Consider the following 4,932-nt stretch of genomic DNA (forward strand, 5'->3'; position numbering starts at 1 on the left):
GTGAGCGACTGGGCTGCAGGAGGGTTGGGCCTAGGGCCTTGGGTGGGCGGGTTGGGCCTCTGGTGGCCTGGACGTCAGTGACCGGGCTGCAGGAGGGTTGGGCCTCGGGCGGGTGGTTTGGGCCTCGAGCGGGCGAGTTGGGTCTCAGGCTGGCGGGTTGGGCCTCTGGGTGCCTGGACAACAGCGACCAGGCTGCAGGAGGGTTGGGCCTTCGGTGGGTGGTTTGGGCCTCGGGCGGGCGGGTTGGGTGTCAAAGGCACTGGCCTCAGCAACCTGGCTGCACAGTGGGTTGGGCCTTGGGGGCCCTGGACCTCAGCGGTGGCGGGTATGTGATTTGGGCCTTGGTTGGGCTTGGGCCTTTGTGACCAGTCTGTGGGCAGGTTGGGCCTCAGGGCAGTCCTTGGCCTCGGCTGCGGCGGGTATGTGATTTGTGCCTTGGGAGAGCCTTGGCCTCAGTGGGCAGGCTTGTGCCTTGGGTATTCCTGAGCCTCGGTGCCTTGGCAGAGGGCTGGTCTAGGCCTGAGCTGTAGAGGGCTGGGGTAATGGCTGGAGGGAGGCAGTGTCCGTATTTGATGACATAAAGAATGCCTCTCTCAGTCTCTCTGCACCGTGTGTACCCCGAATTTCCTGATATCTATGCCGATATCCCTCTCTATTTGTTCTGCTTTGTTAGTTTATGCTTCCTTTTCTCTGGAAATGCAGCCTCCTAAGTGGGGTTTCTCTCACCCTGCATTCCAGTGTCTGTAGGGGGCAGAGGCACTTGCCTGCACAGGCACGGAAGTGGGAGCCACATGCAGGCAGGCAAAAGCTTAAAATGCCTGTAATTCATCCGCAATTTGATCTTTTAAAAAAACAAGTTCAGACTGTTGAAATATAAGATCTTATGTTTGTTCAAAGACTGTCTGCTAGACAGAGGTTTCCTATGTGCGATTCTGCCCCTTTTCCCCGTAGACTTCCCTACCTGAGTTGTCTGGTCAGGGAAGTGCCGCGTTACTCTTTCCAATGCTATATTTATTTTATTTGATTGTTCCGTAGTGCTTTTCTTACTTCTTTCTTATTTCCCTTGACTTTTTTTTGGGATGTTTGGATGTACCTCAATATCATTCTCCTATGTTCCTTTTCAGACATTTCCAAATCCTCTCTACTCTCCAATGCAATTCCGAACTCTTTTTCTTGGTTGTTTATTTGAGCTATTCTTACTTGTTTATGCATGTGAGCAGCAATTTTCTGCTGCTTTTTAGGCATTTTGTTGTTTTTCTATTTGTATTAATTAGATGAATGTATTTTGATGGATTTTTAGTTATTCTCCAATTGGCTCCTGGTAGATATGATCAGGAGATAGACTTCTCTGTTGACTGCTCTTGCAGCTCAATTCAGAATGTTGGTTGTAGAATGTGGCTCTGGTCTATATCAGCTGATTTTTGCTTTTGCCCAATTAGTGGGGTTTTAGAGGATGCAATTGTAGCTTGACTGTATGGCTGCAGTTTCTGTCTCTTGTCAGGTGAGATATGAAGGAAAAGCTCTCCCACAGTATGTAAGAAGAACCAAAACTCAACACTAAAAAGAAGTTGAATGGCATAAAACCCTGGGGGGGTGGTATTAAACAAGAAAAAGGAGCGGGGAAAATCCTAAACAGACAAAGTAAAAGAAATAGAAAACCTGCAGGAAAATATGAATAATTCTTTAGCAACACATAATGGACTCTTGCCTTCAAAGCTGACTGTGAAATTTCTTGACGTTCCCACTGTGCCTGTGTGATCTAATGCAGGACTGGGTGGTTTTTTTTGTTTTGTTTTGTTTTTGTTTTTAACCTCCTCTAAGGAGCTCTGTTAGTGTAGTGGTTATGAATCGGGCTGCTAACCTAAACGTCAGCAGTTCTTAATTATCAGTAGTTCTGGGGGAGAAAGATGAGTTGTTCTGCTCCCTTAAAGATTTACAGCCTCGGAAACCCTGTGCAGGGTCACTATGAGTTGGAACAGACTCCACAGTACTTAACAACAGCAACAGCAGAGTCTGTTTAGCTGCTTCTCCTAGTGAGAATCATCCCACCAGCGAGATCCACTTTGGAAGAGACTCCTGGACCAGTTTTTTCCTGCTGTCTCCTCCCTGTGCCCAGCAATCTGCACAGTATACTCTTTAATGCTTTAAAGAGGTCTTATGCAGCAGATTGCTTGATTTCGTGACTGCTGCTTCCACTATCATTAATTGTAGATCCAAGCAAAATAAACTCTTTGACAATTTGAATCTTTTCTTTACTTATCATGTTATTTATTAGTCTAGTTTTGAGGATTTTTATTTTCTTTACATTCAGGTTTAATCCATTGTGAAAACTGTATTCTTTGATCTTCATCAACTAGTGCTTCAAGTCCTCTTCAATTGTAGCAAGCAAAACTGTACCATCTGCATATCCCAGGTTTTTAATGAGTCTTCATCCAATCTTAATGTCATATTCTTCTTAATTTAATCCACTTTCTCGGATTATTGGCTCAAAATACAGATGGAATAAGTATGTTGAAAAGATACAATCCTCACACACACTTTTCCTGATTTTAAACCATTCAGTATCTCCTTGTAATATTCTAACAAATGCTTCTTGGTCTATGTCCAGGTTCCTCATGAACATAATGAAGAATTCTGAAATACCCATTCTTCACAATGCTATCCATAGTTTGTTATGATCCACACATTCTAGTGCCTTTACATTCTCATTGAAGTACAAGTAAATATCTTTCTGCTTTTAGCCAAGATCCATCTGATTTCAAGTTCTCTTCTGAATCTGGCTTGAGTTTCTGGCAGCTCCCTGTTGATGTACTGCTGCTACTGTTTCTTTTTCCTTTTTTTTTTTTTTGACAACCAAATTTATGGGGAGGGTGGTACTGAGAGGCATTGCCCACCCTCACTGCATGGCTTGTTCCTTTACACTGTTCACTGAGCCCTGTGACTTCATCATGTGGGAGTGCTCAGGAGGACTCGAGAAGAGCTTAATGTGAATAGCCTTGAATGTGCATCTTATTTAGCCACTTGCAGTTGAGTAGCTGCTTGAGAATGCCCTTGAATGGTGCTCAATTCCTTGGCGTTGGTGAAAATGGTGGTCCTGGGGTGCTGGACCATGTGGAACACACCTCTCCCCGTCTCCCCCTTCTATCTTCTCTGATGTTTCCTGTATTAATATTTTGCCCATGTTGTTGTTGTTAAGTGTCTATGAGTCTGTTCTGACTCATAGTGGCCATGTATAGAGTTTTCAAGGAGTGAATGGTGTGTTTAACCTACCAATCTTGTGGTTAGCAGTGCAGTGCTTATCCTATAATGCCAAAAATCCTTCAATAGCAATATCTGATTGTGTGCCTAGCACAGTCACTGCACCAGTCTACCCAAGATAATGGCAGCCTCTGAGGTACTGAGCATTGGTCAAAACCTCTGTGAGGCTAAAACCAAAGATATCTATGTGTTGTTAGACAGTCCAGGCAAAGTCCTCCTTCAGTACAAGGACTAGATTACAGCAGGTAATGTAGCTAGAAAGAATAAACTGGAAGGAAAAATTGCAATTTCAAATAAAATTAGCAGTTATATTTTTCAGTTGTTAGGAATCAGGTATCAAAACTGCTTTCACCAAAAAAATGTGGGGGGGACAGCTTTCATTGCATCACAACGTGAAATTATTCCAATTGAATGGGTGTAGAAGAATAGCAACTGGTTCTTTTCTCAAAAAAATCAGGAAGGATATAAGTTTTGCCCACCTAAAGTGGAAATGTTTTTTAAGGATGATACTAATAATAATGATCAACTGTGGTCTGAGGAATAGCTTATAGCTGCAAAATTTTGCTTTGCTGGACTTGTTATAGGCCAAACTGAAGTGAATATCATGAATCATACCACACAGGCTATTTTTGAAATACTGGAAAAATGGTTGCCCCAGAACAGTACATTGGTTGATATGAAGATTGAATTTGGTGTTGATATAACCACCAAGGAAATTGTTCTTCTGATGTTATTGATAACGATTCCTGGAGACACTGGCCATTAGAAGATCAAAGCCAACAGAAAGCAAACAGTCATATAGTGACTTCAATGAAGTTACTCCTGAAGGGCTGTAAATGGTAAAGAAAAAATTTGTGTTGCAGAGAGAGTAGAGTTGCTTCTGAATCAGACAGCCAGTGCAGGATTGTAGTATTGATGGACTGAACCTCTGATCACTGTCACTGTGAAGAAATCAAGCCTTGTGGAAATTTTGGCATTCCATGTGAACTTCAGGTAACTTCTGCCCATAAAGGATCAAATGAAACTCTGGGGGTTAAAGCTGAATATGAATGGGATGGCATTCCGACCATATTTGTGGTAGTAGCTGGCAGACACAATGGTTTGGGACCAATAATGTCTGGTAATACTGCATATCCAGTGATCTGCTGTCCTTCCGTCACCTAGACTGGGGAGCTCAGGATGCATGGTCTTCTCTTTGTCTACCCAGTGGTCTCAGCTATTCAGCCATTCTTTCTCTAGAAGGATCAGCTCAATTTCCTGCTCAGATATTTGGATTAAACAGTCATTTGATATGGGATAAACTGTAAGCAAGCATATTGAATACATCAATTTCCTTGAAGCAAGCTGACAAGAAAATCAGATAATGTAATTTATTAAGAACTTCATTGTCTTTTTTCTATGAGAAAAATTACAAATTCCTAGTTCAGGTATAAGAAAAAGTCATGTAAGATGAAAAGATTCTAAAGTAGATAAAACGAATGTATTGAATAAATGGTTCTCTAGATTAAAAAAAAAAAATCCCTCAATATTGCCACCTGAGGCTTGACTTTTTTCTTCAGTTCTTTCATTTTGAGAAATGCTGAATGTGTTCTTCCCTTTTGGTATTCTAATTCCAGGTCTTTGCACATTTCATTATAATAATTTATTTTGTCTTCTTGAGCTGCCTTTTGAAAT

General features: G+C 42.1%; 1 pseudogene; it reads left to right on the forward strand.

Moving 5' to 3' along the window:
* Window positions 1-3,379: 3,379 nt before the first annotated feature.
* On the forward strand, window positions 3,380-4,691 carry LOC102842952 (annotated as a pseudogene).
* The last annotated feature ends 241 nt before the right edge of the window (window positions 4,692-4,932 follow it).

This window comes from Chrysochloris asiatica, unplaced genomic scaffold (assembly GCF_000296735.1).
Source record: "Chrysochloris asiatica unplaced genomic scaffold, ChrAsi1.0 scaffold00252, whole genome shotgun sequence".
Taxonomy (NCBI): Eukaryota; Metazoa; Chordata; class Mammalia; order Afrosoricida; family Chrysochloridae; genus Chrysochloris; species Chrysochloris asiatica.